A 9,016-nucleotide genomic window follows, 5' to 3' on the forward strand; every position below is an offset into this window, starting at 1 on the left:
ACCAAGCATTTATTCTCTTTCCTGTAGGAAATGTACCTCTGGGCAAACAGTTTTTCTTTACACAAGAATTTGAAGCTAATAAATGCAGAAGGATTAACAGAATTATAATATCACCATTTTGCAAAACTTAATAAAATAATGGGTCTAGGCTAGCATCAGTGACTGCTGAAACCATCAGGTGAAACACTGGCAGGGAACTTGAGAAGGCTGGATCAGGCTGACAATCTGTGGACTCATGGATCTATCCAAATACTACAAGAAAGATGAGGAGGCCTGATTCAAGAGAAGAGACAGATCACCATCTATGAAGTATTCTTGCCAACAGTCAACTTCAAATCAAATTAAAACTCTAGCATCCATTGTAGCTCTACCTACCAGTCCGCAGGGAAAAAGAAGTATAGAAGAAGCTGGTAAAGGATTCCAGGGAGAGGAAATCAACAAAATCTCTTGGAATTTCCCATGTTTCTTCAAGGAAAACATTATAAGAAAGGGACTTTCCCTGTACAACAATGTAAATCAGCTTTGTGTATGCGTATATCCCTCGGGAGCCTCCCTCCCACACACACCCCTTCCCACCGGGAGGTCATCACAGAGCACTGAGTTGAGCTGCTGTGATATACAGCAGCTTCCCACTGGCTATCTATTTTACACATGGGACTGTAAATATGTCAATGTTACTCTCTTAATTCATCGCACCCTCTCCTCCCCCAACTGTGTCCACAAATCAATCCTCTACGTCTGTGTCTCTATTTCTGTCCTGCAAACAGGTTCATTAGTATTTTTTAAAAGTGTACTTTTGGAGCAAGGAGGAGGACCATGGAGGATTCCGCCAGTGGTCAGAGCATAAATGCAGAACTGGTAGCGCAGGACACTGGATTGGGGTTGTTGTAATACAGTGTAGGTGCTGAAGGCTGGAAATGCAGGTTGGGTCAGATGATGGAGGGCCGTGAATACAAGGCTGAGGAATTTCCACTTCATTCCGGGGTCAGTGAAGAGATTCCTGCAACAAACAGCCACAGCTGCAACAACAGCCACTCTAATTTGGTTCTTATCACAAGCCAGGTTTCATGCCAAGTGTTTTGCATATATTATCTCAGTTGATCCACATAACAAAGCTATTAGGTTGGTATCATTATCCCCATCTCGCAAATGAAGAGACTGAATCTCAGAGAGATGAGTAATTTGTTTCAGCTCACACAGCCTAAACAGAGCCAGAATTAAACTGGCATGGACCTATGACGTTCCTCTCACTTTAACTGGAGTTGAACAACATTCATTTGCTTTACAGACTGGGGTTCTAAATAAGATTTTCCCAGACAAAATGCTTCCTTTCATAAAAAATGTTTAGAAATCACTGGTGAGTATGATGGGCAGCTGCTGGAGGCATTTAAGGCTTGTAACCTGGTGATTAGAACACATGCTTTAAAATCAGTCAGACCTTGTTTCAAGGGCTTCCCAGGTGGCACAGCGGTAAAGAATCCACCTGCCAATGCAGGAGACACAAGAGATGCGAATTCCATGCTTGGGTCAGGAAGATCCCCTGGAGTAGGAAATGGCAACCCATTCCAGTATTCTTGCCTGGAAAGTTCCATAAACAGAGAAGCCTGGTGGTCTATAGTCCATGCCGTAGTGGAGTCAGACACAACTGAGTGACTGAGCACACACACACACTTCACAAACCATGTGACCTCTGGGTGGCCACCTGCTGGGGCCTCAGTCTCATCATCTGTAAAGTGAGAATAATATCAGTACTTCACAGGAGTTAAGAAACACTCAATAAATATTAGCCTAACATTCATATTAACAAAGGGTAGCTGTTATCATTATGCTCTGTAACTCCAGTCAGCTCATGACCCAGACACAGTTAGAGAGCTAGCATTCACAACAGCACACATTTGCTCTTTCCTAACAGATGAGGAAACTGCTGCTCAGAGAGGTGATGTGACTTTCCCAAAGGCACCCAGAGAGGAAGCAGCAAAGCCACGCTTTGATCCCAGGTTCTGTTAGATTCCCTTCCTGGTGGCTCAGATGGTAAAGAATCTGCCTGCAATGCAGGAGACGGGGGTTCAATTCCTGTGTTGGGAAGATCTCCAGGAGAAGGAAATAGCAACCCACTTCAGTATTCCTGCCTAGAGAATTTCACAGACAAAGGAGCCTGGAGGGCTATAGTCCACAGGATTGCAAAGAGTCGGACGTGACTGAGCAACTAACACTTTCTGTTAGACTCCAAAGCCTTAGAGCTTTTAATGATTTTAATTTCCTGTCAACGAGACACAAAGAGAGCACCTACCACATGTAAGATATTGTGTTAGTACTTTACGTTCATGATCTTATTTAATTCTTGCAATTCAATGAAGTGGGTACTATGATCGAGTCTGCTTTATACACAGGAAAATAAAACTCAAAGGGGTAAATCATGGCTGGGTTTAACTTGCTGTCAGTAAAGTTTCTCGTCAGACTCCTGAATGATGAAACCAGGACCGAAGTACAAAGTTGTGGATGCATCCCGTGCACGCCAGCAACTGCTGTCCTAGTATACACGAGAAATGTGCACCTCTAGGCGAAGAGGCGGGTATCAAGATTCTCACAGCAGCAATGCTCATGATAGCTCAACAGTGGAAATCACCGAAATGTCCATCAACAAGAGAACAAATGCATAAAGTACGGTATGTTCATCTGGTCGAACGGTAGGTATCCAGGAGTGAAAATGAGATAGAAATACATAAATCAACCAGGCTGAGGCTAAACAGTTGTTAACTGAAAAATGCAAGGTGCTCAATAATATATTTTATTTACCCTTATACCTCCAAAAGATTATCTTTTCTTTTTTTAAACAATTTTATTTATTTAGGCTGTGCTGGGTCTTCGCTGCTGAGCGGGTTTCCCTCTAGTTGCGGTGAGCGGCGGCTCCTCCCTACTTGCAGGGCACGGGTTTCTCATGGTTTCTCTTACTGTGGGGCACAGGCTCTAGGGCGTGTAGGCTTCAGTAGTTGTGGCTCACTGGGCTCAGTAGTTGTGGTTCCCGGACTCTTGAGCACAGACTCAATAGCTGTGGTGCATGGGCTTGGCTGTTCTGCAGCATGTGGAATCTTCCTGAACCAGGGATTGAACCCGTGTATCCTGCACTGGCAGGCAGATTCTTCACCACTGAGCCACCAGGGAAGCCCCTAAATATTATCTTTTCAACATGTGGCACTGGTCACATTTCAAATGATCAGGAACTACATGTGGGTAGGGGCTACCATTCTGGCCAGTGCAGATCTAGAAGATAATAAACTTATACAACAGCTATAATTTGAAAAAATTTTTTATTGTTATTACTACACTAATTTTCAGACTGCCAGACATCCTCACATTCAAATGCAAATCCAAAACATACTGCTAGATCAAATTTGTTATAGTATTACCTTTGCTATTTCTCTTCTAGGATCTTGGCCATGGTCTTATGTTATGTTATTTGAAAATCAAAAGGAACCCAATTGACTTTTTTTCTCCCCAGTTGACTTTATGAGGCTGAATCACAGTCCATGGGGCTAGTCTATAAATAATCAATCAGGAGTAAATGTACATTTAGAGATGAATTCAAGAAGAAACAGACTTTCTTGAGGTGAACTTTCAAAATAGAGAAGAAAAAAGATATTAGGCAATCCAAGTGACACTGTGTACAAGCCCTGGTATCCTTGTCTTTTGAAGTAAAATGCTGACGCAAGAGTTAATGTTTGGGAAAAGTGAAGATGTAGAAACAAAGAACAGTTGTTGGGCTAAGGAACTGGTAACAATTTAGACTGTAACTCTGCCACATAACAGAATTACCAACTCCCAGTTCCCTGAAAGATACAGATAAAGGCCTGACACAAAATCCTAAGTTGTTTTTACAGGAAGCAGACTCCCTCCAGATGAAAACTGCTGACCACAAGACCATAGACCCTAGACTGGTTGAAACCAGAAGGTTGATGACGCTTGAAACTTCACCTTAATGTCAACCAATGAGCTCAAGCAGTCCATGAGCTGATCACACCCTGCTCCCTGAACACTAGAAAATTCCTTAGCACCCCCTCCAGGGTGAGTCACATGGTCTTCAGGGCTTTAGCCCTCTGTGGCCCCCTTTGCCTGGCAAAGCAATAAAAGCTACTTTTTTCTACTTCATCCAAAACTCTGTCTCTGCATTTCTACTTGGCACTGGTGAGCAGAGGCTGAGTTTCAGCAACGCAAACAAGGGACCATTGATTGAGGATACTTTATTGTCTAAAAAAATCCGGAACATGTTCTAACCATAAAAACTATCACTGTGTACATCTTGCGTGGGGAGGGGTAATACAAATAAGTAAAGAAACTAATTCAGAAGGGAAAAATCAAAATATAAAGCCTTTTGTTAAATAAATATTGACAAGAAAAAGAAAAATGCAAGTTGCAAAATAATACCTGTAGCGTGAAACCATTAATATAAAGCCTAAAAACATGCAAAGCAATATTATATGTTTATGGGTACATCTACTTACGGTGAAAGTGCCAATACTGGTGGAAAGGATTTTCACTCACTTGAGGATTCTGTTACCTCTGGGAATAGAAGAAAATAGGATCAAGAAAGGTCCAATCAGGCTTCAACTCTGTCTATAATGTTTTAGATATTAAAACAAGACTGAAGCAAGTAGGTCAAAAGGTTAAGATGGATGAAGCTGAGGGACATGTACATCAGGCTTTGTTAGTACAGTTTCTCATATTTTTATGTATGTTTGGGATATTTCATAATAAAATATTATAAAACAACAATAAAGACACATTAATTTCAATCTGCCCAAAGCCATTCAGCCATGAAGGAGTTCTGTGGCTGACCCCATACTCCTCAAACCATCTCCTAAATACAGTGGTTTTACATACTGGTTTCCTTCATTACAACCCCCTACAACAATGGCACTGTGGGAGGCAGTCCAAGAACTTTGACAGATGAAATATCTTCAGATGCTTCTGAGACGTGAACACGCCACCCTTGACAACATGCCACCCTTGACAACTATCCTCCTATTAAGACTCCCACTGCAATTCCTGACGCCCAACAGATAAACCTATGACAACATTCCTGGGTGCTCCTCCCCAAAACCAATGACAATCCAAACAAACAAAAAGCCCCCAGTCCTCTCCCACTAACAAACCCCTCCCATTCCTCATATGAACCCGAGTCTCCCAGACTGGCGCCTGGAGTAGTGTTCCTCAGTGCCCCCTACTGCAGCTGACCGCTATCACGTCTGCCCTCCTACCAGACCCTGCATCATCATGGATACACAGTCACCTCCCAGGAGCCCTGTAAGCTCCTTCTCTTATGTTAAACCAGATCATGTCATCTTTCCAATTTTGACTCTTCAATGATTCCCCATTACTTTCAGAATAAACCCTATGGACTTTACAAGGGGCCTCATCTCCTACCTCCCCGATTTCCCTTCTCACTCTGATCCAGCCACCTAGCCCCTCTGGAGCTCCTCCAGACTGGCCTAACTGCTCCCTCTACCACATGACTCATTCCCCACTTCTCTTGCTCCCTCACTTCATTCAACTTTCTTGAGATAACACCTCTCTGTGAGACCTTTCCAGTCTGATCACCTCACTTAGAGGGTCATATGCCTTTTTTTTTTTTTAATTACAATTGTTTATTTAGACTGATGCTATTTTTTTTTCCATTTATTTTTATTAGTTGGAGGCTAATTACTTCACAATATTGTAGTGGGTTTTGTCATACATTGACATGAATCAGCATTCACATGCCCTTTTGATCTTTCAATTCTGCTACATATTTTGTTATAGCATTTATCACTACCAGAAACATCTCTATTAATTTTTACAATCTTTATAATACTCACTGCACTCTCCAATACAGCTATCCACTGTCCACATGTGACTATGGAGCCCTTGAAATGTGACTAGTCCTGAGATATGGGGCAATGTAAAACACACACATTGAATTTTAAAGACATTACAAAAAAGAAAAAAGAATATAAATATTTCACTAATATTTTGACTTTATATGTTGAATATTTTCGATATCTTTGGTTACAGAAAATATATTAATATTTATTTCACTTGTCTTACTTTTTCAAAGTGTGGCTATTGGAAACTTTTAAATTACATATGTGGCTCATATTCTATTTCTTAGATAGAGCTAGAAGAAGGTCAGTCCCATGAAGACAGGAACTCTTTTGCTTCCCATTGTATCCCTCTCACAAAGTGCCTGGCACAGAGAAAGTACTCAATAAACACTTGTGAATTGAATGAAGGACCAGTCTCCTTGTCCACGCCTAAGCTTTCATCTGATTATGCACAATCAAGCCTCCTTCTGAGTCTGCCAAACAATTACTTCTCTTCACACATTCCTTCTGAGAACTCCCTCTCCAAGGCCCCACACCATCCTGGCCCTACTGTAAAGGCCTCAACACCTCCCACAGCATGAACCTCCCTAAATACTATTCTTTCACTCTCTCTCTAACAGGTGAGGAAACCCACCTTAATAATCCCCAGTGCTAGGACTTCCCTCGTGGTCCAGTGGTTACAATTCCACGCTCCCAATGCAAGGGGCCCAGGTTCAATCCCTGGTCAGGGAACTAGACTCTACATGTCACAACTAAGACTTTGCATGACACAGCTAAATATTGTGCATGCTGCAACTAAAAATCCCATGTGCCATAATGAAGACTGAAGAGCCAGAGTGTGGCAACTAAGACTTGGCACAGCCCCCCAAAAAAAGTCCCCCGGTGCCTCTCATGTGATTCTCTGCATGCCTTAAAAAATGTGTTGTCATGGGTCACTGTGATCATCTCAACCAGAAACCTTCCTCCCCTCTCAGCTCAGACCCCACCATGACAAACCTCTCTTCCTACACATAACACTCCTCATCATACTCTTTCCTAGTGTAGCACCAGGGATCAACGTCCATCTAGAGTTGGTGACCTGATGAAAAGATCCCTCAAGACTTTTGATTATGACAGATCCCCCTTATAATCGGGATAATCTTCCTCATTAATTCCTAACAGAACATCTGGGGCTCCTCCCCTATGTAAGCAGGAGCCAGGAAAACGAACTTTTGACTCCTTAAATTACCTCTAAATCAGATTATTCAGAGTTACAGAGACAGGCTGACTAGATTAAGAAACCAAGGTCTATTCACCATACAACTTAAAAATAGTGTCCCATTACCAGGCCACCTTGTTATTTCTCATAAATCAAATCGTCTGCCTATCATACTGTTCAGGATGTATTTTCGTATTGTATAGTTCATTCAATGTAAATCTTTATGACATGGCATGATTTTGGAAACACATTTTACTTTGGCTTTGATTCATTTTTCAATACACCCCAGAGGAGGGCTTCCCAGGTGGCGCTAGTGGTAAAGAATCTGCCTGCCAGTGTAGGAGATGCAAGAGACATCCCAGGTCCGGAAGATCCCCTGGGGAAGGGAATGGCTACCCACTCAAATATTCTTGCCTGGAAAATTCCTCAGACAGAAGAGCCTGGTGGGCTACAGTCCACGGGGTTGCAAAGAGTTGGACACGACTGAGTACCAGTGCTCACCAACCAATCATACCCCAGAGAAACCTCCCAAGTTCTGTCCTGATCTGAGAGAAGCCCAGTCCAGCTCCCTCCCTGCAAAGAACCTGCCCAGGAATAAACCCTCCTCCCCTCCGGGCCCAAATTTACAGTTCTTACTATTCCCAGTGGAAAAATCAATGTCCAGTTCTGACTTGGCTTCGAACACCAATGCTAACTCCTCTTCTGGCTGCCCCAGCTCCACGGCCAGGGCAGGATGCCAAGCGTCAAGAAAAGGACACCTCAGCCCCAACTGTTGCGCATGGCATTTCCTTTCCGGTCTCATGAACTTCCGGTGGAAGCTACCCTGCGCATGCTCCTTGACTTCCGGTTAAGACCCTGCTGCTGACCACTTACCACCCGTGTTTTTGACTTTTGGGCTTCTGACTGCATCCCCATTTCTCACTTGAAGGGCATTGGCACACTGAGAGAACTACGGAAAAGGCAGGAAAGCTGAGACAAAGTCTGAAGGACACTGAGGCCCAGTTTTGAAGTGTGAACTTTCGAATCCCCAAATTTTGAGGCAAGAGCTGAGGTCTTCAGAACCCAGAAGGCAGAATGGAAGGATGGAAAAGGAGTACCAAAAATAAATAAATAAATAAATAAAGCCATAATATTTCTCTGTTTTAAAAACAATAACATGCTGAGGTAATATATTTTGAACATGTTGAGTTAAATAAAATATATTGTTAATGTTAATTTCTTTTTTTTTTTACTTCTTATAATGTGGCTATTAACAATTAAAAATGGCTTACATTGTATTTCTGTCGCACAGTGCTGGAGTTAATAGAAGGAAACATTGCAAAACTTTTAGCCCAGTGACTGACAAACCATAAATGTCTGATAAATTTTCTAAGGGCTTCCCTGGTGGCTCAGATAGTAAAGAATCTGCCTGAAATGCAGGAGACCAGGATTTAATTCCTAGGTCGGGAAGATCCCCTGGAGAAGGAAATGGCAACCCACTCCAGTATTCTTGCCTGGAGAATTCTATGGTGGGATACAGTCCATGGGGTCTCTAGGAGTTGGACACAACTGAGTGACTAACAAGTTCTCTAAACACACTTTTAAACATATTGCTTCCCTGTGAAAAGTTTTCTCTTAGTTATTGAGTATGTAACCATGAAGAAATAGAACTGCCCTGGAGTGCTCAGCTCTAACTGGGGAGACACTCAATAGGTAAGTGAACACAGGAAGAAGACAGTTTCAGGTGATGGTAAATACACACTGGAAAAGAAACAAAATGGATCAGTGGAACAGCAGGAATTGGCAGTGTCTCTTTAATTAAGGTGTCAGGGAGTCTCTTTGAGCTGGTAGCATCTGAGCTGAGACCAGAGTGATTTACAAAGGAGCTGGCCATAAAGGCCTGGGGGCAGGAGTTCCAGGCAGATGGAACAGACTCTGTAAAAACCTTGAAGTAAGAATGAGGGTTCTATAGTTAAGGAAC

General features: G+C 42.5%; 1 long non-coding RNA gene across 1 annotated transcript; it reads right to left on the reverse strand.

Moving 5' to 3' along the window:
- Positions 1 to 1,622: 1,622 nt before the first annotated feature.
- On the reverse strand, positions 1,623 to 7,831 carry LOC122421486. The gene is made up of 3 exons (XR_006263501.1): positions 7,693 to 7,831; positions 4,500 to 4,557; positions 1,623 to 1,726 (listed from the first exon to the last, which is right to left on the reverse strand). It is a non-coding gene; the product is annotated as an uncharacterized LOC122421486 (long non-coding RNA).
- Between the last annotated feature and the right edge of the window lie 1,185 nt (positions 7,832 to 9,016).

This window comes from Cervus canadensis, chromosome 18 (genome assembly GCF_019320065.1).
Source record: "Cervus canadensis isolate Bull #8, Minnesota chromosome 18, ASM1932006v1, whole genome shotgun sequence".
Taxonomy (NCBI): domain Eukaryota; kingdom Metazoa; phylum Chordata; class Mammalia; order Artiodactyla; family Cervidae; genus Cervus; species Cervus canadensis.